Source organism: Mauremys reevesii, linkage group 7 (genome assembly GCF_016161935.1).
Source record: "Mauremys reevesii isolate NIE-2019 linkage group 7, ASM1616193v1, whole genome shotgun sequence".
NCBI lineage: Eukaryota > Metazoa > Chordata > Testudines > Geoemydidae > Mauremys > Mauremys reevesii.
In genome coordinates this window covers 122,899,144-122,925,510 of record NC_052629.1, presented here as the reverse complement: position 1 = coordinate 122,925,510, position 26,367 = coordinate 122,899,144, and the positions used below count along the sequence as shown (strand labels likewise).

Sequence of the window (26,367 nt, the reverse complement as noted above, 5' to 3'; positions counted from 1 at the left end):
TCGATGGCTCCCACTGACTGCTTTGCATTGGTCTTCACTGTCAAAAATGTGATGAAGATTCCCACACCTGAGCAGGGCCAGCCTACAATATTTTGGCACCTGAGGCAGGGAGCTCAAATGATGCCCCCATGCCCTCTTGCTTGGGCCAAAACTTTGAAAGGTCTCAATTCTGCCTTCTTCCTGTTCTACTCCTCTCATGGTACTGCTCTGCTACCTACCCCAATAAAGGAGAACAACTTAAAATGCCTTGTTCAAAAATTTTAAGTAACACTTAACTTTCAAATGCCTCAACAGCAAATATAACTTTTCTTGTCTGCATAGTAAACACTGGCATTTGTATCTGTTTGAATAATCAAAGTGGTGCTTTCTGAGACTTCTTGGTTGCAAAGATTTGAACTGCTTCCTGAAGATCCACAGTCTGGGCCAGCTCATGCTCTATTGAGATGGTTGCAAGGCCGACCAGCCTCTCCTGTGTCATTGTGGAGCATAGATGTGTTTTTATTAACTTCAGCTCGGAGAAGCTGCGTTCTCCACTGGCAACTGTTACAGGAAGTGTTAGAAGTATGCGCAGAGCAACAAAAGCATTTGGAAAGAGATCAGAAAGCAATATGGACTAGTACAGCAAAAAAGGAGGAATGCACGAAGCATTAGTTCATTATTTCAGTATGCATGTTTCTCAGGAAGTGGTATGTCAAAACAGATACAGTGGTCACCAAATTTGTTAATTGAATAACTTTACCTCCACGTTTGTGGAATGCACAGAGAATGCCACAGACATCAAGGTCACTGTAGTCAAAACTGGCCAGGTTTTTAAGATAAACCACTCTAAATCAAACTCTTTAAATTAGCTATGTAGATAGATTAGATTAGATAGATTTATTTTAAAGATTACAATAAAGGTATCTTAGCTTAATTTTAAGCACTACCAATTGGCTGTTCAACTAACAGCAATAGTATGTAATCAATAGATTGATTGCTACCCTCCATGCCAGATATTGGCACATAGAATGTGCTGGATGCATGGCTAAATGCACCTAGCACATGTCAAACTGATGTGGTGGAGGACCAGGAGTAAATAGGGTAACTTGTAATTAAAATTAAATATGACTAATTTCTGTTGCATACAGTACTCAGTGATGAATGCTAGTCCAATGCTTACATCATAACATGCATTAATCAACATTATTTTTTGCTTTTGAATACCTTTTTCAAAAAAACCAGTGAACATAGCCTGCTGGTAATTTTCTCAGCACTTCTCTCCTTTCTTGGTATCCCTCCACCAGCACTAACAGATTGAAATTTACACTTTCCCTTCAAGTTAATATTTCAAGTTTGAAAAGTTATACTGATTTTTTTTCAGTATGTGTTTCAGAAACACAGAAATGTAGGGCTTGAAGGACCTTGAGACAACATCAAGTCCAGCCCCTTGGGCAGACGCAGAGGACCAAGTACACTTAGACCAGTGGTTCTCAAACTAGGGCTGCCGCTTGTTCAGGGAAAGCCCCTGGCGGGCTGGGCCGGTTTGTTTACTGGCCGCGTCCGCAGGTTTGGCCGATCACGGCTCCCACTGGCCGCAGTTTGCCGCTCGAGGCCAATGAAGGCTGCAGGAAGGGTGGCCAGCACGTCCCTCGGCCCGCGCCACTTCCCCAGCCCCCATCGGCCTGGAGCAGCGAACCGTGGCCAGCGGGAGCCACAATTGGCCGAATCTGCGGACGCTGCAGGTAAACAAACCGGCCCCACCCGCCAGGAGCTTTCCCTGAGCAAGCAGCAGCCCTAGATTGAGAGAACCACTGACTTAGACCATCTCTGACAAGTGTTTGTCCAACCTGTTCTTAAAAAGCTTCCACTGATGGGGATTCCACAACTTCCCTTGGAAGCCTATTCCAAAACTTAACTATCCTTACCGTTAGAGCGCTTTTCCTAATATCTAACCTGAATCTCCCTTGCTGCAGTTTAAGCCATTACTTCTTGTCCTACCTTGAGTGCATGTAGTAACAACTGACCACTCTCCTATTTATAACAGACCTAAACATATTTGAAAACTAAGGTCCCCTTAAGTCTTCTTTTCTCAAGGCTAAACAGGTCCAGTTGTTTGGTTTTTGTTGTTGTTCTTTTAAACCTTTACTCATAGATCAGGTTTTCTAAACCTTTTATCATTTTTGTTCTCCTCTTCTGGAGTCTCTCCAATATGTCCACATCTTTCCTAAAGTGTGGGCCCAGAATTGGACACTGTATTTCAGCTGAGGCCTGACCAATGCCAAGAATAGTGGGAAAATTACCTCCCAGGGCTTGCATTACAACACTGCTGTCAATACACCTCAGAATGATATTAGCCTTCTTTGCAACTGCATCACATTGTTGACTCATATTCAATTTGTGATTCACTCTAACTTCCAGATCCTTTTCAGCAGCACTACCACCTAACCCCGTTGATTTTTCCTTCGTAAGTGAAGTGCTTTGTACTTCTCTTTACTGAATATCACCTTTTTGACTTCAGACCAGTTCTTCAGATTGTCATGGTTGTTTGCATCCCCTCCCAGCTTGGTGTCATCTGCAGGTTTTATAAACATACTCGCCACACATTTTTCCAAGTCATTAATGAAAATGTTGACTAGTACCAGACTCAGGACTGACCCCTTTGGAACTCCATTGGATATATCCTCCCAGTTAGACAGTGAACCATGGAAAATTACTCATTGAGTATGGTCTTTTGTGCACCCACCTTATAGTAATTTCATCTAGACTGCATTTCCCTAGTTTGTTTATGAGAATGTCATGTGGGACTGTCTCAAAAACCGTTCTAAAAATCAAAATCTATCATGTCTATAGCTTTCCGCTATTCACTAGGTCATTAACCCTCTCACAGAAGGAAATTAGGTTGGTTTGGCATAATTTGTTCATGTCAAACCCATGGTGACTATTCCTTATGACCCTATCATCCTCTTGGTATTTATAAATTGTTTAATAATTTTTTCCAATATTTTGGTTACATTTGGTTATTGCATGCAGGTTCACATTTGCATTAATGTATGAAAGTGAACTCAGATTTTACTGCAGTAAAAAAACCTAAAACCAAATAAAAAGCAGTTTAATATTTTAAAAAAATTGTTTTTAATGCAAAGAAAAATAATGTTTTGTTCCATCCAGTCCTTTTTTACCACTGCTATTCATTTTGAATGGGACAAAGGGTATCTAAGTGAAAATAAACAAGGCAGGTGGCAAAGTGTCTATTTTCTGGACTTCCTTCAGGTTATCATCTACCCAAATTACTATTAGGTACTATGGCTCATCCCCAGTAACAAAAAATTAATTAATCCTTAGAGAGGTATGTGAGTAAGTACATAAAGCAGTGGCCTTTCATCTCTAGTTGCCTTGATCAGGACTACACTCTCAGTGAAATCTATCCAACAGGCTTATATAAATCTTTGCTAGGCTTCAGTCCATCCACCACCACGTCTCAGTCAGTCGCACATGCACACGCACGAGAAGACTTTCAGCATTCAGGCCTTGATTCAGGAAAGCACTTGCCTAAATCCATCCCTATTCTGGACAGCACCTAAGCAGATGCATAAATCCTGTTGACATCATTATTTTAAATGCTGTCCTGAATACAAATGCTTTCCTGAACTGCGTTCTTCCCTGCAGCTTTTAAATCCAACTCAGAAAGAACACAAAAAAGCAGCAGCAATTGCAGAATCCACACCTCAGTTCAGCGTACACTCACAAACACTCTGTTACAGCTGTGATTGTGTGGAAAGTCACAGATATATAATACGTCTTTGTTTCCACCACTCTTGAATACAGATATTACTATTTACCTACCTCACAGCGCTGTTGTGAGACTTAACTAATTGATGTTTGTAATGGACTTCAGAAGAAAGGCACTGTGCAAACACAAAGCACTGTTAGGTATACGAGCCCGCACCTACTAGCTGTGTCCTTCCACTGGTTAGAATAAAAAATACATACTCCTTTTAGAACTAACTTCTGACACCAGCTGTTAGCCCCCCCTGAGCTAAGCCACTGCATTCTGGAAAGGAAATCAAATTTCCTATAAGAGATTTAGGTGGTCAGTTTCAGAGATGGCTCAGTTAATTCTCTCTTGATAGGAGGCCAGAAGCACAATAATAACAGCCTATATACATGGCATGCTTCATCCAGAGGGATCCCAAAGTTCTTTACAAACTTTTAAATCTGATTTACAAGCTATTTACATGGGAATCATTTCACCCACCATGGAAGTGCAGCCACCTTTAGTATGAAATGCAGGAACTGTAACAGATTTAATCATACACCAGCAACCCAGGAAATTAATTGTCAGCATCTTCTGCCTGCTAAAAGTAATTTAAAATATAGAATGATACATAAAGCAATGGGCTCAGAACCCCTTGGAATGAAACTAGCAGTACTTAGTTACTAAATCCCTTGTGGAGACACTGGCAGTAAGCAGGCTAGTGAAGTGTTTATCACAGTTTACATATTTCTATTGCCACTTCCCCACCTGTTTACAGCTTTTCAATTCACCCAGGGAAAATTAAATGTTCTTCTTCTGGACCAAAGAGCTGAAGGGATAGTGCTCTTTTATGCAGAATTCAAGCGTAAAGAAATCAAAATCATTTTAAACATGAAAAGCTTTTCTTTCCTGGAGACAATGGCCTGGAACCTATGGGCCGCACCCCAGCTAACCAGTACAATATTCTTCACTTATTTATTCTTTGCATTACAGCCAGGCCTAAAGTAGGGTTGCCACACATCTGGTTTTCACCTGGCCAGTTCGGGTTTCGGCATGTGTCCAGGTGCCATTTGGCAAGCCCTAACGTCTGGGGAGGGGGTTAAAATCGGGGAGGGGGGAAGAAGTGGAGAAGGGAGAGGGCCCTTGGGGGTGCGGGGGGGAGAAGCAGAGCAAAGCCTCAGGGTGTAGTTACCAGTCATTAGAAAGGTGGCAACCTTAGCCTAGAGATGTCAACCAAGATCAGGACCCCACAGTTCCAGGCAAAACACAAACACATGGAAAGACACAAAAAGCTAGCAGTCAAAACAGACAAAACAGAGAAAGAAGTAGGAGCAAAAATGGAGGCACAGGATGAAGAAGTGACTTACTCAACGTCACAGAGTGGATCTGTGACAGAGCTAAAGGCAGAACCCAGGTCTCTTGAATCCTCATTAGTGCCCTATCCACTGCCCCCATGCTGCCTCACTTACAACAACAAGAAAATCTTAGCAAAACTTCCCTTGGGATTCTTCACTGAGCCCACAATTCTGAATAGACACTGCATCTTCTCTGAGACTTCCCAATCAATATGAACTTTATGCCAATGACTATGCTTGCATAATTGGCAGTGGTTTAGACAGTTACCAAAGAATAACATATCTTTGCTAGTTGGTTTAAAAAAGTATTCCAAATGTTTAAAAAATATTAAAATACAGTGTCCTAGTATCACAATAATTAGTGGCACAGGAGGAAGCACTGACTTGTTACAGAAATGCTACAGATTCTTTTAGGATTCAGCAGTTAAGAGGAACACTATGATCAGTATATAGGTTACAGGTCAGTCTTATTATGTATACTAATGCCTACAGGAGACTAGGATGACAGGGCTGAAATTGGATCTTACTGTGTTGTCTTAGAGAGAAAAATTTAAGAATGCATCACGCTCATCTTCTATTTTTGTTTTACTCAAATCAGGAAGGTAAGTTACATCCAACAAACGGAGAGACTAGCAAGATTCGGCTCCAGATCTGAAAATTCAGGGATATCAGATCTGAAATTTGGGTTCAGACCGATCTTAGAGGGAACCAAAAGGTAAGGGAGGGCAGAGGTAACCAGTATAGGTCTCTACCCAGGAAATCACTTACACATTTGAATGGAGACCAAAGATGGCTACCTCTTGTCACCGCCTCCCCCCCTCGCACCACCCCAGAGATGGTCTCTGATTCCAAACCTCAGATCTGATGCCCATGACTAAATATTGATTCTGTGTGTTTTGATAATGCTTTTTCATTAAGGGACAAAATAAAGTTAAGGCCTTGATTCACAAATGCACACAAGCAAAATTACTGAAACACACAATATAAATGTCGATATCTTTCTGTGTCTATGTTAGGGTTACCAACCCTCCCGGATGGGCCCGAGTCTATTGGAATCAGCATCAATCTCCCGGTGACTAGTGAAAGCAAGCCAGGAGATTTTAATAGGCTGCTAAAAGTCCTGTCAGTAGCTCAGCAGCACAGCGGGGCTAAGGCAGGCTCCCTACCTGCCCTGGCTCCGTGTGGCTCCCGGAAGTGGCTGGCATGTCTGGCTCCTAGGCACAGGGGCAGCCGGGTTCTCCATGCACTGCCCCACCCTAAATGCCAACTCCGCAGCTCCCATTGGCCATTGTGCTCTGTGGGGGTGGTGCCTTCAGGCAGAGGCAGCTCATGGAGCCACCTGGCTGCCCCTACGCTTAGGAGCCAAAGGGACATGCTGGACACTTCCGAGAGCCAAGGTAAGCATTGCCCAGCCGGAGCCCTCACCCCTCACCCCCTCCCACACCCCAACCCCTGTCCCAGCCCTGAGCCCCCTCCTGCACCCAAACTCCCTTCCAGAGCCTGCACCCCTCACCCCTTCCTGCACCTCAACCCCTTGCCAGAGTCCTGAGCCCCCTCCTGCACTCCAAACCCCTCGGCCCCAGCTTGGACCTCCTTCCTGCACCCTAAACCCCTCATACCCAGCCCCACCCCAAAGCCTGCCCCCACAGCCAGAGCCCTCACCCCCTGCCCCAGCCCACACTCTGAACCCTTCAGCCCCAGCCCAGAGCACCTTCCTGTACCCTAAACTCCTCATCCCTGGCCACACCCCACAGAGCCCACATCCCTAGCCAGAGCCCTCACCCGCACCCCAAACCACTGCCCCAGCCTGGAGCCCCCTACTACACCCTGAACCCCTCATTTCTGGACCCACCCAGGAGCCCACACCCCCTTCTGCACCCTGCCCCCCTGCCCCAGCCCAGTGAAAGTGAGTGAGGGTACGGGAGAGAGAGCGACGGAGGGAGGCGGGGATGGAGTGAGCGAGGGCGGGGCCTTTGAAGAGGTAGGGCAGGGGTGGGGCCTCAGGGCAGCAGAGAGCTGGGGCAGGGCAAGGGTTTTGTGCAATTAGAAAGTTGGCAACCCTACTCTATGTGCAGACCTATTGTGAAGAGGATGTCAGAGAAACTAGTGCTGGGTACATTCTTCCCAGTACGTGGGGAAAGTTGAGCGATCCCTAACAAACCTTCTGCCTACACGTGCGCAATTTTTGAACTTAATTAGTCAGGCAAGGGAAATGCACCTGCCAGAATCTACGCATTTTCTGGCTTTCTTATGTATAATTTAACCACGAATCACAGCAAATCCTCTCTGGAGACAAACAACAGCTGCTAGGAAAAGATTTAGATCTGCAGTGGTGTTCATGCTATTTACAGTTCACTGAGAAGCTGAGAAATACAGTGTCTTCCTGCAAATCATCTCCTTGTATTTAAATGGTTTAAAGATTTAGCAGGTTTACTTTCACTGCACTGAGCTCTCTGATACACAGGATTGCTACTGGTGTTTTGTTTTTAATTACTACCAGTTTATGGTGATGGATGTAATATAAATAGTTACTAAATTACAGCAGATTAAAACAAAAAGAGGTTACAAATGCACACAAAAAGCTATCAGAAACTGAATAACCCCCTGAAAGGAGGAATTCACCATGACCTAAAACAGCTAAGGGCAAAATGACAAACTGAGCTGGTGGGGCTATTTGGCTCCCACAATTTATTCTTTAATAACTTCTACTGTAATATTTCTGTGCACATCAAAGGACAATAAGAGGCTGATGTTGGTAATCCCTCTCACATATAAAAACTTTCATTACAGAGTGTTAAAGGCATCACTCTGTCTGAGAAATGGGAATTGATAGGGGTCGGCTTTTTCCTATCCTGGGGAAACATCTAAGGCTTTTTCTCATGGTGACGCTGAGTACTCTTGCCAGAATTTGTTCTGAAAGCAGCAGATGTGCAATATGATGAAAAATCTCTTTGATAAATGGGAAAAGAAAAAAAAAGTTCAGCAGGCCACTTTTCTGTGTCAGATCTAGAAACTGCTTTCCATTTTAATTAGTTTAACATGTTTCTTGTAAACACTTTTCTATTTCTTCTTATAAAGTTGTCAGTACTAATTCTGACCAAAACATCTAGATTCAAACACCCTTGTAAAAACAGGGTGAAATGTGTTTTGGCTTCTTTTATATATAAAAAAAAAGAATATAGAATTGCAGATGGAACTCCTTTCATTATTGTATCTATACTGTTCATAGAATTGACTAAACTCTGCTCACACGGTTTCAATGTCAATTTAAAATGATATTTTTGTTCATTTACTGAGCTAAACTGTTGTGCATTGTCGCTGTTTTTCTTACGTAGCTCCAAAGTCTACTGCAGAAAGGGCTGCATTTTAAGTCTCAAGGATGTTATTGCTGAAGGCCTCAATGTGTCTGAAGGCCTCAATCTAGCAAGTTTTATGGGATCAAGGCATGAAAGGTCAGGATCAGTTTGTAAAGTATCGAAAGCCTTTGGGATGGAAGGCACTATACTATACACAAGGTAGTACAAGCAGAAGTGCAGCCTAGTTGGATGACAAGCTAAACATTCACCTCTACTGAAAAACAGATAGTTGTTCATGTCTGTACAAGTTGGTAATATCCCATTCTCAAATATATTTTTAACATGTGCATCTGAATCCCTAAGGAAGACTAACAATAAAATGGGGGGGTTGTGCATACAATTAGGATAGTTTCTTACTCTTCTGTTTTCTTAGGACTTGATTCTGCGAGGTACAGAGAATGCTAGTCCCAATCCAGCATAGTTCTTAAGAAGATACAAATGGCCTCACTGGGTCAGACCAATGGTCCATCTGGCCCAATATCCTGTCTTCTGACTGCGGCCAGTGGCAGATGCTTCAGAGGGAATGAACAGAACACAGCAATATCAAGTGATCCATCTCCTGTCAGCCAGGCCCAGCTTCTGGCAGTCAAGCACATGCTTAACTTTAAACAAGTGAGTAGTTCCATGGAAAGTCATTGGGACTACTCTGGTCTTACTGTGAACTACATGCTTGAGCGCTGAGCAGGAACAGGCCAAAACATCCAGCACAGTGGAAGATTCGGCCCTTAACTTATTTTTAATATAACTTGGATGAATTTTTGGATGAGAATGCTGATTAAACCCAACAGGCTAAATGATCCTCTCTGTTATCCCCAGATGTTTCAGATGAGCACATCTGAAACCAGTGGAGATATTTCTTTTGGCCCCCACTTTATGTGGGAAAACTATTGACCCCACGGTGGCTGATAGTTACCAGCAGTGGAACAGAATGCTAAAGGCTGCAAACAGAGGCTATTACCTACTACAGACTACTTTTCTACCCACCCAGGAAGCAACAGTTGTTTACTATATCCTGACAACTTTAGCATTAGGGCCCATTTCTTCTCTCATTACTGCGGTGTACGTAAGTAGCTCTATTGACTTCAATGGAGTTATGTGAATGTAAAACCGGTGTGAGAGGAGAAACAGACCTTATGTTTTAATAAACCCTCTGATCCTTTAAAAATTGAAACAAAAGGAGTGCTCCAGTAACGAGAACTTACAGATTTGATTAACGTAAGTGAATTTTCTCAGTTTCTATTTCATGTCCATTCTAAATTTAATTTAATTTTATTTTTTTTTACTCTCATGAACATTGTGCCTGGTTTGTGGTGCCATTTTTAAGCTCTATTTGTGAGAACAATTTTACCTCTGCCCCCAACATATCTTGATACTTACATAGGTAGGTTTCAACCTCCGGGAGTTTTGGAAGTGAAGTAAATGTGATGCAGAGAGCTGAGTGAATACTTGATTTTTGAGTTGGGTGGCTGAGCCAAACATTTAAAAAACATTTAATTTGACGCAAAACATTTTTTTTTTTAGTTTTAGTGTTCAGAGGGAGTGCTAGGTAGTTGTTTTTTTAAAAACCAAGCCTCATTAAATTTTGAAATTGAACAATTTAATTTAAAAAACCACATTGAAACAAAACAAAATATTTTGAAAAACAATTTTTTTCAACTGAAACTATTCACCAAATTTGACCCAAATTTGTGAATAGTTTCAGTTGACACAAAACTGCATTTTTTGGTTAATAAAATATTTGAAAGATTTCAGCCAACTCAAGTCATATATATTGCAAGAGAACTCAAATATAATGAACAACACATCTTTACTGATATTGCTCATTATGAATATGTTTCTTCAAAACAGAAGATGGTAGAAGAATAAGAGGTACAAGTGATGTTTATTTTTTAAACATGTGTCTAATATCCTGTATACATTAGTCAAGAGGAACTAAATACTTCATAACTATCATGCTTATCTGCTTTTAGTCTACTATATGACTAAAAAGCAGCAAGTAGACAGAAAACGTGGCCCAAATATTTCAGAAGGTGTGACGTAGGGTAGGTGCCTCCTATATGGGACAGCATCCTCTCAACTAGATCACTTCATCATTAGGGTCATCCTCTGTTTTTTTAATTACAAGATTATGTGACCCTGTTTCCATTAATTAGGCAGCAAACAACTGCTCTAAGTCACATAACTGCATCTCAGCCAATTACATTGTTTGACAATCCAAAGTTCTAATAAGACGACAGTGTATACATCATTTCAACCCAAGAGTTAGATCTCAAAACAACCACAAGCAAGAAGAGTAGCAAAATTTATACTAGGCTATAAACAGCAAAATCAGGTTTTTTTGCCTTTTTTTATTTAAGTATAGTACCTAAAATATTCCCCTTCCCCTCACAGTTAACAGATCTGATCACTGGAAAGTCCAGAACACAAAAAAGGGACTCAATCCTGTGAACACAAGCATGTGAGTCTCTTCTTCCATATGGCAACTTGAAAAACAACATTAAATGTTGACATCCAAGTTTCTCATCCACTCTGGGGCTTCTGGTGATATGGAATGAATCAAGTCTGTCCTCTGGACAAGAATCTTAGAGGGCAGCAATTGAACAGGGGTTCCTGGGTTGGTCTTCTCAACGTTCACATATTGGGCTCTCCTTCATTTTCCATCTATATAGTAGGTAATTGCAACACCCTTGTGATGTGGTTTGCTGCAGTCCATATCTTACATGGCATGAAGATGTGTTTGTAATCAGATCTTGATCCTTGACCCTGCTGTTTTCTCACAACCTCCACCACTTGTCTTTTGGTGACAATCCCCAAGTTTTAAACACTTTGGCCCTGACTCAGAAGGGGTTCCTGGACTTAAGATGTCATCTCAGATGGTTTTGGAGATCTTCAGAGACAAGCAAATCTGGGGTCACTATTATACAGTTGTATTTTCATATTATTGCTGCTTCTCTTAGGCAGGATGGTGGTAAGATGTCCGTGAGGACAGGAGGGCAGATGGTCGGTGTTGACTTCAGCACTTTTGTGACAATTCTCACAGCACGTAAGTAAAATCATATTGAGGAAGTTACTCTACTTTTTGTGTGTCTAGTCCTATTGACTGCAGCAGCACTACTGGCGTGAATAAAATTGCTTGCATGCATGTTGTTTCCAGGACTGGGAACATTCAGCTTTCCATTGCAATGGGACTATTCACAAGCTCAAAGTTGAGCACTTGCATGACTCTGATCCTGCAAACAGATAACGTTTATACAGTGCCTAGCCGAATGGACTCTCAATGCTTCCTGAAGTGTCTGGATGCTACCATGAGCGACCAATTATCTTGTTTGGGTCTTTCACACCCCAACACAGGTGTGAAAACCATTTTTAAAAAATTGAAAAATGTTGTCAAACCACAAAAACTGGTGCAAAAATTGAGAGGTGGGTAGAGATCCTAACCCTATTTCTAACATCCCTTTTTTAAAAAAAACTGACTTGATTTCAAGTTGGCGTCCTTTTAATTTATGCTACTGGCATTTATGCGGCTCCCCTTGGCAGGATTACAGGGGCAGTAACATTACAAGGATGAACTGCTCTTGAACACTGCTCCAGTGTATTAGACAGGCACATGATTTCTTTTAAATCCTAGCCATGTGTGTCTGATTCCTCCACCTCCTTTTGTTTTGAAGAATAAAATGTCTCATTGGTAATAAAGCAAATACTAGTGTTCATTAGACTGTCACACTTACTTTAACCCAGAAGGCAGATAATCTTTCCAGTGATAAGCCCAAACTGATTCCCATTGACTTCACTAAGGGCTACCGGATACTCAACACTTTTGAAAACTGAAATTTATTTTTTAAGTGCCCAACTATCAACTTGGGAGATTAACTTTAGGCATCCATTTAAAACACATGACCCAAAGTCAAATCTTTCAAATTCTTATGCACTAGTGAAAGCTGCTTTCAAGAGCTGAATGAAGCGTAGCATGTCTGGTCCACATATGGTCTTTTACAGCTGGACCTTCAGGCAACAGTTATCTGTTCACCCAATCATCCCTCTGAACAGGACTTTCCAGGCATGGGTCTCATCCTCTGCTCATAGAGAAGATGGTCAGACACCCCAGTGACACTCCTCTACCTCCACTCCTCCCCTTTCTTACGGGCACACTGCCCTTCCCTCTCCCTTATGCTATTTAGAGGAAAAGAATACATGTACTGTACTTCCTTCAGTCTCTCTTTGTAGGGCATAAGATTTTTGTATATATACACCCCTATTCTGACATAATCATGATAACAATGCAATGTTTCCTGTCTATTAACCAGTGTGTTATTATCAATGTTACTGTTAAGCTTCCTATGAGATTCTATGTCAAGGGGCTTGCTAAACCCCAGATATATTACGTACGCTGAATTTGCCTTCTCCACCCAATCTGTTACTGTATTGGAAAAGGCTTTCAGGTTACTTTGACATGATCTGTATTTTGTAAATCTGTGTTGACTGCTACTCAATAAGCCCCTCCACTACATATTTCTACAAATCGATTCTCTTATTATGTTTTCTACTATTTTATCTGCAATATGAGGCAGGCTCATCGACCTATCATTATCCCAGTTGTCCTGCCAGTCCAATGTAAAGGGTGGAATGGCACTAGCCTATTTACCTGGAGCATCACTACTGTTTCCCAAGATTTATCGAAAATCCGAGACTCCCTCATTCAGTACACTCAGGACCAAGTATCTCATGCTGCAGATTTCTATTCTGGGCCAAGTTTATCTGGGATGCAAGTCCACTGAAATCCTCTCTCCAGTGATATCAATGGTTTTCCACCAGAGAAGAGTTTGGACCTCTGTTATTTATTCATTCACTCTTTCTTTATTGAATGTTAACTCCTTCACAGCCTCATTTGCCTCCCTCATCTTGTACTTAGTGAATTCTGGGAAACAGATCAAGGGGTTCAGTCACCTCTGATTTCTCATTTTGTCTTTGCTTTTTAGAAGTGATCCTACCTTCCTACTGTGTGTGTAGAAACCTCCCCTATTTTGCTTTTTTCAGCTAATACAGTTTGATTTCTGGGGATTTCTTACATCTCTCCCACAATTTCTCCTATGTAGGCTGCTAAAAAACTGCATTAAAGCATTGTGTAATTCTATTGACAGACTGCCTTTCAGCACCACCGGACTCTCAGAAAGAGAAAAATTTACAAAGGTGACTACCGATTTTGGGTGCTTCCCTTTCTTGGTTATGTAAGATGAAACACATTAAAGGGGTGTGATTTTCAGAGAGCAGGTGCTCATCACTTAAACAAATACTGGTGCAAATAATAATCACTTGTACAAGTGTTTATACATTCACGAAAGCCAACCTCTCCCATAATCACTAGTGCTCACACAGGCATACATGAGCATGTCATGCAAGTCTATCCCCAAAATTGAATTAGCTTTCTTGCCTAAACTATATAGGGAAACATTCACTAATTGTTTTCTCAGGTACTATTAAAACTTTCCACATTTGACAAGCTTGCTAAATGCAGAGCATAATAATCCGACACGCCGAATATTTTCACCTAGGGCAGTCTTTTCGATTCAGAGTACCACAGGAGGTCTTAAGAAATAAGTAAAAGATGATGGGAGTTATCTCTGCTATCACTAATCCCCTCTTTTTCTGTCTGTCCTGTTTTCATTACAGCCAAGGCATTTATAGCTACTCAGAAGACTAGAGTGGTTAAGTCTTTTCAACAATAGCTGTGCAGAGTCAGCAATATAAATAAAAAACTTTCACTCTGATTTGTAAATAAAAATCACTCATTCCTTAAGCTGTGACAAGACTATGAGAAGTAAGGAGCTTGGGGATGGGGAGAGAGACGCAGATTTCTGGATATTACATACTAAAATGCATGAGCTTTAAGAGAAAGAAAGAAGAAATACAAATAAAAAGGCTCCATGTTTACTTTTTCATTTGTTTTTTCTACTCTCGTGCAAGTGAAGATTTCATTAATTCTGTCTCCATCTATTTCCCAATATTTTCACTGCCTGGATAGTAATACAGGTGTAACCCCAGCCCTGAGGCAGGCGTTAGTGGTCTCTCTATTGCTTGCTGCTTGGCGTGGCTTCTCCCCTCTCACCTCGGATTCGGAGTTCTGGATCCTGGCACTTGGTGCCTTCACCCAAGGAGGCCCCCCTCCAGTGCCTGCAACACCAGGGATACTGTCCCTTGGGAAAATATTTACTCCCAAACAACATACACAATGCACAAGGGATAAAATAAGCATCTCAATCCCCAAAGTAGCAAAATAGGAAGGGGAAACTTTATTAGATCCAACAAACAGAAGATTAGGAATAAGGATGAATAGAAATAACTAGAACAAAAAGCAACAATACCTTAAACTCTCCACCTGCCAGCACTTACAATGGGCCCAACTCCCTCCTAGTGCTGACCTAGGCAGTGAATAGAAAATCACTGGGGAATGCAGCACTGTCATCACTGGCCGTCTTAAACCTCACAAGCAAAATTAACAGACATGGGATTTCTTACAAAGTCTTCACACCCAAAGGATAGGATCATCCCAAGGCTCCCAGATCTACAGTCCAACAGAAAATTCGGCTGGCTCTGTAACTCGGCATTCCACCTCCCGGGGTGCTGGTCTCTTTTGGGCTGACACCTTTCTACGGCCCAGTAACCACCACCCGTGTTAAAAATCTCCCTTTGGGTAGGAATGGGAAGTTCTGAACTCTGGTGGTGGTTTCATGCCCAGCAAACCAGAGGTTAATCATAGGTATTACCATGTATTTGTTTTTTAGTGCTGAAGTGTTAAGAGGGAAGTGTTCTTCCCTGCACGCAGTCATGTGTAGCTATAAAATGGGAGGAGACTGTTCTCTCATCTATAACAGTAGCAGCTCTTTTTCCACACTACATATGACGGAGGCTTCAGTACGTTTTCCTTCCATCTACTCTGCTTCTCTTTGGGCCAGCTTTGCTTATATGTTTGTTCCCTTTACCCGGTATGTTGCTTTTCTCACAGCTGATCTTTCAGGAGGGATCTGCCAAACTGCAGATTAAAATGAATCATTTTTAAAACCTTCCCTTAAAGGCAGGTTATCACTTAACTGGGTTTTAACACCTCCCTCTGAAGCACTGGTACAAATTGTTTGGAGACAAGACTGCGGACCAGATGATGCACTAGTGTGCTCCAGTGTGACGATTCCTATATTCTGACAAAGGTAATTAAAAGAAATCCACATCGTTTTGTTGCCCTAGAAATAACATGGTGGATCGTACAAAAAAAGCACAAAGTAGCCTTGAGACCTGGCATGTCCTTGAGACCTGGCAGATCCGGTACATCACCATTACAATAATACATGTCAGAATAGCCCCTTATTTTATTTAGTTCATTAAAAATTGCCTACTCAAAGCTCTCTATACACGTGCAGTTCATTTGAAAATGCATACACACTTTTAATGTGTTAAGGAAGGAAACTATCTTGAAACAACAGTGTCCATTAGGTTATTCGATACATTCGATTACTTTGACCGCATTGTCTGTGCTTGGTTTTAACTAGCGCTGAACGCATTTGCATCAGAGCAAGTCAAACTCCACTTTTATTTTTTCACTAAATTGCAGCATTTAATGTCACCTGTCAACACACAGAGATCTCCTAGACCAGGAAAACCGGAAGCACAGTTTAGATTAGGGAGTGAGGCAAAGCATCCAGCTCATCCCCCAGCCAACTACTGTAACTGAAACAGACTTCCTGGCAGTGTTTGAAAGGGCAGCCAGAACTCCTCTTCCTGCCAAGGACAAGGCAAAATAGAGACGGGAGAAAGTTATCAACTTCCAGGGGAAATGGAGAACAAAATAGCCAGCTCATTCTAAACAAATCCATTAATTTACCTTGATATTTTAACAGAGTTTTTCTAAGCACTGCAATAGGTTGACCTGTCAAGTGCAAGCTGTGTATGGAGATTAAATGGCATTTTGGGGGATAGATCAGCTTTATTTTATGGAATAACATGCAGTGTCTTAAGTTCTCTCAAGCAAGAAGGTTTTAAGCAGTGACTGCTAACTTAGCTAAAAAGCACAATATCCCCTGACAAGCTGAATGCCAAGACCTTGTGTGCACTTTTTAAAATGGCAAAGAATTATTAGTTTTCCTACACAGAGAGAGATTTCATCCTGATTCATCGTCAAACTGTACTGAAAATTAAGAGGCATGGGCAATTCTGGATTCCTTGACTTTTTAAATTAGGGTCAGATTAACTCAGAGAATCCAAAAACAGTAGATCTGCTCGAGGTTGCAATTCATCCAAGGGCTGGAAATGTTGACTCTAGGCCCAGCTCTGAGCAAGGCATGGTATGTAAGCTGCACCACCCAAGTAGCCGCCATAGGAAGCATTGTTAATCATATAGCCTGTGACTCTCAGGGTAGGTCTATACTCACCGTCCGGGTCGACGCGGTGAGTTCGACTTCTCGGAGTCTAATCAAGACGCGATACTTCGAACTCCCCGCGCGCTCCGGTCGACTCCGGAACTCCACCACTGCCGAGTCGACCTTGGAGCCGCGGAGTTCGACCCCGCCACGTCTGGATGGGTAAGTCAGTCGAACTAGGGTACTTCGAGTTCAGCTACGCTATTCGCGTAGCTGAACTTGCGTACCCTAGTTCAACCCCCCCCCCCCCCTTAGTGTAGACCAGGCCTCAGTTCCTGCCCTGCATCCATCTGGCAATGGAAGTAATGTGGAACTGGGCTATAGGGGTGCTGATGGCACACTATGCTGGCCAGCCGGAGAGCAGGGGATGAAGCCACGGCACCAATCCTAACCACCCACCTTCCCATGGGAAGCAAGGGAAGTCATCAGGCATACTGCACCTGCTTACTTCTGAGTGCCCCGTCCCAGGGTTCAGGTGGAAAATGCAGGGCCATGAGGGGAGTTCTTACTCCCTGTTATTCCTCAGCCCAAGTCAAGTCAAGAGGCTCTACTCGCAGTGATGATAACGTTATGCATTAGGCTTTGTGAAAGGCTACTTTAACAAAAGTATCTTCTGTTGTCTTTCGGCATTTCTGGACATATAACAATACAAATAAAATATAATGAAGCCACAGGCAATTCTGTTATAAAAATCCAGAAGCAGGGGTAGCCTGCCCATAACGAACCATTTATTTATCATTCTCCGGAACAGTAATGCAGATAATGTCCAGTTTACATAGTCCCTAACCTTGGCCAGCCCTACACTGTCACACTAATGCTCAAGCTCTGCTGGACCTCTGCCACCCCACAGAGATGAATGGGCTGGGCTGGAAATAAGAACCTGAGCCAAGGCTCACTGAAGTTAATTGGAGTCTTTTCATCAACTTCAATGGGCTTTGGATCAAGCTCCGACTGTGGTCGGAATCCATTTCTAGAGCAGCAGGGCTGGCCAGGAAACAGCAATTCCACTTCACAAAACATTTTGATGTTCTGAAACGTGTTTTACATATAGGAACAAAATAAGACCTTTTGAAATTTTTCACACGCTGGAGAGAGACTATATCAGGGGTTGGCAACCTTTCAGAAGTGCTGGGCCGAGTCTTCAGTTATTCACTCTGATTTAAGGTTTCGCGTGCCAGTCATACATTTGAATGTTTTTAAAAGGTCTCGTTCTATAAGTCTATAATATATAACTAAACTATTGTTGTATGTAAAGTAAATAAGGTTTTTAAAATGTTTAAGAAGCTTCATTTAAAATAAAATTAAAATGCAGAGCCCCCCGGACCGGTGGCCAGGACCCGGGCAGTGTGAGTGCCACTGAAAATGAGCTCGTGTGCCGCCTTCGGCACCCATGCTATAGGTTGCCTACGCTTGGACTATATCCTCCTGGTTAGGGCACTAGCATGGGATGTGGGAAACCCAAGTTCAAGTCCTTACTCTGCCTGATTCAGAGCAGGGTGTCATCCCACTCCAAAATCAGACAAAGGAGGGATCTCCTGTGACTCAAGTCAGTTCCCTAACCACCAGGCTATCAAGTGTTGGAGTCCTTCTTTTCTTCCCACAGACCGAAGAAAACTTCTTAATGAAAATGTCATCAAAATCCTTATATTTCTACTCAACATTTTGGTTTTGTGGAAAATTCTGACCGGCTCTATAAAACACTATTTCAGAATTTACTGACACATGTCCAGTAATAAACCAACAGATGCAATTACGGAGTTTATCTATTGAGCTGGGCTTTAAGCAAAAAAAGGGAACAGAAAAAGAATGACTTCTATTTGTGCTATGAAGATGAAAATAAATGTGCTCAGGCTATTTGGGTTTACTAAACAAGACACTGCAGATGTAGCTACATAAAATAAACTACAACAAAATGTCTAATATTTTATCAGCTTGTATTTTTATCACTCGATATGCATGTATAGCCTTGGAGTTTTCTGTTACCTGTGAAGTAGCATCACTACTCCATATAAACCTATCAGAGAGACTTTGATTGCTTTTGAGGCTTCCCAAGAAAGGGATGAAAGGTAAAGATTTAAAACAAAACTGACATTTTACTGAAATCAAAACTTTACTGTTTATTCGGTTTATTGTTTTAAATGGAATGTTTCCATTTGAAAATTCAGGCCATCAGAGGAAAGAGGAATCTTACTAATAGATCTCATTTACAACTGGGAGCCAAGAACTGTGAAGAAACAACACATTATTCTTCCAATGCAATAATTAAAGCTCCATTATGACATAATGGAAGTACAGAATGCCTAGGCTGTATGGGTACCACCTCCTCCTCTTTGTCAATTAATAATAATCAGAATCAGCAGCTCATTGACTTCAATGGAGCTACACCAAATTTACAACAGCTGAGGATCTGTCCCATTGTGTTTAATTATTTGCAAAGACACATTGTACCTTCATATCAATTGAATTATGCAAAAGTTCTCCAACTATAATTGTATTTCTCTAGTTTCCTCCAAATTGCTTCCTCCTACTGCAGCTATTGTTAGAAACCAACAGCATAGGCAAAACCTGCAGCCATTAAAATACTCACATACATACATTTAACCCAACTACATTTTGTACAAGCTACCTTTTATAAGGCCCCCAGTACGGAAGCCGCACAATGAGTTGGCATCAACTCCCACTTCTGTCTTTAAGGTTTGGCATAGCTATTACTTAGAACAAGCTTGCGTAAACTTATTACTGCCCCCAGAGTTCAGGGAGAGGTGGGTTCTGAGTTCAATTACAATCCCTAGCAGTTTAAATGATAGTTGCTGTGCCATAATCTAAAATAAATTGCTTTTCACAAGGAGCCATGTAAGCTTTCACACTGCAACACTGAGGAGGCTGCTGCCTTTATCTCATCTGAAATTCAAACAGCACAAGAGCTCTGCCTTTGAACTTGCATCCTCACCTCAAGCAGAATTAGTTCACTCTGTGGTTCTGTTCATTCTCCCTGAACATTTGTGTTCCAAAAACAATAGTGGGGGGAGGGGTAAGTTTTGTTCTTAAAATGTCTGTTTTCCTCCCAAAACCATCTCCGCTATTTGGAAACCATTCATTATTTTGCACAGTCTTCCTTCCCTACCTCCGCACAGTTCTGTCTGGCTTCACCAAGCAGGGCTATGCAGCACATAGAGCCAACTTCTCCAGGTCCTTCACTCCTAGTCTCTTCCCCTCCCCCCGCAAAAGGAAAGCGGTGGCAAGCTCTCCTCTCCAAGTGCCCAGTGCAGTCTGACACCACGCAGTATGACCGCAAAGAGGAGTAGCAGCATTTCCAGCCTGTATTGTACAGTACACACAGCACCTCCTGCTGAGTAAACTAAGCTTATTGTTATGCTAATTGTGTGCGTTTACAAACTCAAGCTCACCTATGAGAGACCGTAAGGCCAAAAATTCTAAAGGGCAATAGTGATACTGTGGGTTTGCAATTCAATCCCTCTGACCTGTCTGAAATCTCTCTGGTTTTGGCAGTGAAGGTGAAAAGGCATCTCAATTAACTCTCAGGAAAGAAAATTTAAGAGAAGTCAGGATTAAGCAGATCAGCCTGTTTCTTTTAAACATTCTATTGAATGATTTTATCTTAAAGACAAAATACAATACAACCTGTACCTACTCACGATCAACCATGCACAGATGCTGAAGTCTAAACAGTGATTCTTCAAAAACAGAACGTTATCAAACTTAATCTAGTCTAAGTGATCAGGGAAAGGAAATGCTTCAGTCCCCCCAGAAGAAACAAGACTACCGGACAGGACAAGTTAACAACCAATGAGAAAGAAAACCACTGCACAATCATGCTGCATATTATGTATTATAGTAAAAGATAAACCGTAGTTAGCATAGGTATGAGTTATCATCAGCTATCTGCTCTCAAATCTACAAAACTAACTTAAGTGTATTCGCTCTTCTTTTGCAGGGTTTAGGTTTTCAAATGCTGTATTTGAGTCAATAATTAAAAATACAAACTAAATTACATTTTGGTTATATTTAAACTATACTACTGCATTCACAGTTTCAAATGAGTTCACCTTTAATATCCAAATCTTGAATTCTCAGTCTTTTCCAGTAATTTCCAACAGACTTTTCACCCAAATCAGTGACCCCAATCAAAGATCCATTCCTTTTTATACACAATCTTAACAGGGTTTCACCCATATAAGTAAATGGCAAAACTAATTCATATGAATTAATTTTAACCATCACATTGATCTACATAACTGAGTATTTACACAGTTCTTATCACCATGGTTTCTGTGTCCCTTACAAAGTCTAAGCCATACGCACAAGAATCTCGCGCTCTCTCTTTTTCGCCCCTTACCTGTACAGCCTCAGCGAGATGTTTGTCATAAATACTATCCCTGTGGGAAAGGTAGGGCAAAGCAATAGCTTTTACATTCCATTCTGCAAGTGGTGAAGGTCTCGGGTATTCGGATCCACAACTGCCTATCAACTGCCTAGAAATTCTGCCTCCAACCAACAGACAGTTCCATTGGTCCAAAGAAACATAGCTACAATGAGAGATGGAGATTATGAAGTAGCCTGGGAAGTTATGTTAAGGTAGCCTGGGCTAGTCCAATGAAGGCTTTGAAGACAAACCTTTAGCTTGACTGGGTATGTAGCCAGAGTTTAGGGTTAATAAGCTGTCTGCACCGTAGGAAGTTGAATGGGCAAGCTTGTACAAGACACCCACCCATCCATTTTCATTCCGAGGTACAGTGTGCTGAAGTAGTCAAGCCTCGAGGTCACCAATGAATGGATCACTGTAGCCTGGAATATACCCGTCAGCACCGGGTGCAGACTTCTGGCTGCCGAAGAAAGAATTTCTAGCCATTATTGCTCCTTCAGTATCTAGTAGCAAGGCATGTCCAGAAGAGCCCCAGAACTATTTGCCATCTAGATGATTACAGGGTAGACAGACTGAAGTGGTGATAGAGTGCTAGCTAGTTCTTCAAAATGTTTCCCACATATACCAAAACCAGCTCCACCATGCCCAGGTTTAGCTGTAGCCAGCTGCTCTTTATCATGCTCAGAGTTAAAATATGGCTGCATTTTAAAAATCTAAACAAATAAAAGAAAATAAATGTAGGTGCTATCTGGCTTCGGCACTAGGACAGCTGGGTGATGGTGCTATTTGCTTTGATGTCCTTCATCAACCAATCATCCAATTAGCAAAAAATCCACCATTCCTACACACTTTGGGTAAACCACAACAGCTGCTAAACATTTCAGACACACACACACACAGAACAGATGCTAGCCCCAAAAGAAACACTTTAGAACAGTCACATCAATGTCCCTGCTTCTTCTTTGTATTATTCTGTGTCCAGGATGTATCCCCATAGACATGTAAGCATCCTTGAGATACAGAACGTACAGCTACTCTTCTTGATTTAGCAAGGGAATGTTCAAACACACCTGTTCAAATGTATCCATCACAAGAAGACTCCCGTGTGCATCAAAGCTCTCTTCACATTAGTTTTGGTAACAGAAAATACTTTGAGCAAAGCTGTCACCGGCATGTTCTTATTAGTGAAACCCATCTGTAATAAGGCAATTCCTTAACTGGTTACTGTGACAAGGATCTCTGCCACCATTCACCTTTTCTCAATGTGTTCACGGCAGAATTAAAATACTGTATTTACAGGGGTCAGAAGAGATGATCTGGTGGTCCCTTCTGGCCTTAAACTCTATGGCTCTATGTATTTAATCATCACAGGATTTGAAGAGTGATCAGATACAGACTGTTTATGCCCTTTTCACTAAATGTAGCAAGGCACGTGGGCAAGGGAGACAAAGGAGGAATGTGTTTGTATACATGCAACACTAATAGCACAATATGAGGAATGAGAGGAAAGATGTCGGGTGGAAAACCTAACGTATCAGCATACCAGAAAATATAAAGTTACTAGCAAATACACAAAGATACAAACTTTTCTTAATTCTATCTAAATAATGGAACAAATATATTTACTTCTCTTAGTTCGGGCTGCTCTTTTGCACTGGTCACCCCTCCTAGTTTTATCATTCAGGAGTAGGTCTCCTCTCTGTTTTTTCCATTCTAAATCTCCAATTGAGTCAGAGTCTTTTCTCTTGAGAACGAGTTTTCTCAAACAGTAACCATGTTCAATGTCCCTCAACTGTGGTCTGTCTTCAACTTATTCCTCTCAGCCTCAGCCCCAAAAGAATCCCAGGACTGCCTCTTGCTGTGTTACCATGACAACTTTATGTTGTCATCCTTACGAATGTTGTATGGTTGTGGCATCATCTCATCCAACCCACTCTGCTATTATACTTCAGCACATACTGTGCCGGTAATATCACAAATGCCACAATCCCCACTGGAGCTAAAATACAGGGGTGAGGTATATATTATATGCGCACATGTATGTGTATAATATAAATAAATATGGGCGCATTTGTACACAATTTAAAATTACACATCATCCCACTTAGCTCTTACATAGCACTTTTCATTTATATATCCTAAAGCAACTTACATAGACAGTAAAGCATCATCTCTATTTTCAGATGTGCAGAGTGAAAATAACTTAAAGGACTTACCAGTACGCCAGAGTCCTGAGCGGGGGCATGGCCTCAATCGGAAGGGGCGGGGCCTCTCAAGATTGAAAGGCCCTGGGGCACTGGCTGTGGCTGGCAGCCCCAGGGCCTTTAAATCACCCCAGAACTACCAGGTGAGGAGGCGGCTGGGAGCCCCAGGGCTCCGGGGCGAATTAAAGGGCCCGGGGCTCTGGCCACCACAGAGCTCCGGGCCCTTTAAATCACTGCAGGAGCCCAGCTGCCAGAGCTCCAGCGGCGCTTTAAAAGGCTCGGGGCTCCCCGCAGCGGCCAGAGCACCAGGCCCTTTAAATCTCTGCCGGAGCTCCGGTGGCGCTCTAAAGGGCCCAGGGCTCCCCGCAGAGGCTGGAGCCCTGGGCCCTTTAAATCATCACCGCAGAAGCCGGTCCAGTCCGGCACAGTATACTGGCTCTTGCCGGTACTTCACCTCTGAAGATTGGGGGGGTGTGGGGGTGGAGAAACAGAGTGCACACATGAACATGTGAGACAATTATATGGAAGGACTTTGCTAAGCTTTTAAAAATATACATTTTATATTTCAAATAATATAAAATCCAGTGGTCATCAATAAATAGTCCTCATTTACCAGCGCCTGACAAGGAGTACTTACTGAGATCCCAGAATATTATTGTCTCCTATCCTTAACATCTACTATTCCCCTACGTATAAAATAAGCAGCAAATATAGTACTTCAAATACTCCTCTGGGCAGACATTTTTATGGTCACCACTGTAACAAACAACAATCCTTGGCTACACTGCCCTAACAGTGTAAAATGCCAAGGTGCTGATCCTTCAAAAAGGTTCATAAAGAGATCAATTGAACATCATTTCAATACTAGGTTAAGTTTTTATTTTAAAAAATTGACAGGATCATTTATGATAAAGAAAGTTTTTCCGGTTATTCAGAAGACAGTTATCAATATGAGAAACAAATCAAGCATCTCTGTGTATTTACAGTTCAACCTCATGACAGACGACATGTTTGAGACACACTTTATTCTAACAGTATACAAGTATAAAGGACCTATAAAACATCACTGATTTTGCCTTTGTAGTTCTCTTTAAAAAAATAAAATCAAAGGCAAAGGAACAAAACAATGCTCTAAAAGGAGAAGTATAACTCCCAAGAAGATGTGAACATTTAGAAGTGCAATATGACCGAACAGCAAATTAACTAAATCGCCTTGCCTTGAAATGTTTATTCTTGCATATTGCATCTAGACAGGGGTGTAGGTGCCAGAAACAGTAGACGCGCTTCACCCACAATTGTCTCTTTCATAAAACTGATTCCCCCTGGGAGTGCTGCAGTAGTTTTATTACCAACTGAAAAAGGCACTCTCCACTGAGACTGTTTGCTAATCACAAAGAAATTTTGAAATCAGTTCTTGGAAAATGCTGCAGAGTACATATTACACAACACACCTGAGGTGCCATTGAAAGCTTTAGGACACACTGCACAAAAACAAAATAAAACCCTTTATTTGCCATCCACAAATCTCATTTGCCTCTATTTATTTGCATTTTGCTGAATTTGTTTTTGGTTATTGTTGCGGGGGAAAGAGGGTGGGGTTGGTTCTGTCTGTTTTCTGGTGTTTTCTTTTTTTAAAAATCATTCAAAAAAGATAAAGCAAAAGATCTCAACAGATGCTTCCAGATTGAATGTGCAAACAAAGTAAGAATGTAAATCAGCGAAGCAAGCTAGGAGATTGCACAAGTGTGGCATTCACATCTCTTCTCATCACGCCCAAGAGTTAATTACATTGCTGAAATCAGACTTTGAGTACGTGCCACAAACAGATGCCTCCTGCCTAGAAGAAAGTTCTTTGATCATCCTCACTGGACCTCTCTAATTCCAATGGGCTGCATCTTTTCTATAATATGCTGCAAGAGAATTTTAGACAAATTAATTTGACGTAAAATGATGTCAGGAACAACATGTATGATAAAGAATGTTGTTCTCCTGATCTTGAAAAGTTGACACTGGGGTTAAGTTTTTATACAATGTAAGGCCTGAACTGTACCCTGTCCAGAGATCTGCTCGGGTAGTTTGCACAGCTCCCCGATTCCCTGGGTTAATCTGTGCTGGCCCCTGTGTCAGTTAGAGCCCCTGGAGAGCAGTTCCGTAAGGTTATGCAGCTTTGTTTGTCACTCCAGTCACATTCTGGGATAACAGCAGTTTCTACACCATACCGGATGCTGCCAATCCCTTCTTTCTCGTTCTTGTCAAGTCAGCCTTACCAAACTCATAACAGAAGGAAAAGAAGAGAAGAGAGACAGAACACAGCACAAGCGGCTATTTAGGAGGATGAGAAAAGGTACAAAAGATGCATTGGAGAACACAGACATAAGGGAGAAAGCTGCAGATGAAAAAGAATGGCGTCAACTTAGGGGAAGATTTTACGTGTGCAAAAGGAGGGCTAGATATTCATTGCCAATCACCACTCTACTTTTCTAGCTGCATGAAACAGAAATGGCCTTGTACCCCAGACTCAGTGTGCCTCATTAACAATGGGAAAGTATCTATCCTGCTATTTATTTTCCTGCTTCTGTACCTGGAGGCTATAAAGTGTGAATCTCATGAAAGCAACTACTTTTATGGATCCAGCCCTTCTGTCACATTCACTTTCACACTGAGTTAGATGTCAGATTTGTACCGCATGTTATTCTATTACCACCTTGAAAAGGAATTCATTTAAAATGAATTTTCTGGCTTCAAATGAACTTCAACTATAATGTAAGCCTGCTAGAAAAGACCAACTTGTATCTCTTCATCTGGTCTTAGTCCCTTTAGGCCAGGTGATACATTTGGTTCAGATTCAACCATAATAGATTTTATTTTTTAAAGCAGTTAATGCTTCCATGCAATTAACATTCAAGATGACCCAATGTAAAAAAACAATG

The 26,367-nt window shown here is 41.8% G+C and overlaps 1 protein-coding gene across 39 annotated transcripts in view; it reads right to left on the bottom strand.

Moving 5' to 3' along the window:
• The window catches only part of FHIT (fragile histidine triad diadenosine triphosphatase), a 997,853-nt gene that overhangs the window by 653,818 nt on the left and 317,668 nt on the right, over window positions 1–26,367 (bottom strand). For 7 of the 39 annotated variants that reach the window (XM_039481751.1, XM_039481720.1, XM_039481709.1 and 4 more), the window contains exon 1: window positions 22,860–23,086. The exons of the other annotated variants lie outside the window; for them this stretch is intronic. The gene's annotated coding sequence lies outside the window, so the exon portion shown is untranslated. Of the gene's footprint in view, window positions 1–22,859; window positions 23,087–26,367 lie in introns of those variants that run through there. 39 annotated transcript variants of the gene reach the window in all.